Consider the following 370-nt stretch of genomic DNA (forward strand, 5'->3'; position numbering starts at 1 on the left):
GGGCTGTCAATCAAGGGGCCCTTCTGTTCTCTCCTAAAGAAGATATGGCTGCAGGAAATGAATTCCCCGCTGGGCAAGGAGGGATGAGATCCTGCAGGGAAGCGGGGGCGGGGGGGGGGGGCGCTGAGCCCATGCCTGGTGGGATGGTCAGGGGAGGAGAAGTCAGTCGTGGCAGGGGGCGGGCCCAAGAGCGAGCTTGCTAACTGGACACAGGATTGGCCGGAGGTGGTCACCCAAGACCCAAGGGCAACCAATCAGAGACCCTGATTTTGTCTCCTCCGAAATGGCCGGGTCTGAGGGTGATTACGGCAGGTGTTAATTTCCCACCTGTCCACCGTTCAGCTCTGGGTACTTTATCACTGACAAGGCC

Source organism: Pipistrellus hanaki (genome assembly GCF_964339955.1).
Source record: "Pipistrellus hanaki genome assembly, chromosome: 15".
Lineage (NCBI taxonomy): Eukaryota > Metazoa > Chordata > Mammalia > Chiroptera > Vespertilionidae > Pipistrellus > Pipistrellus hanaki.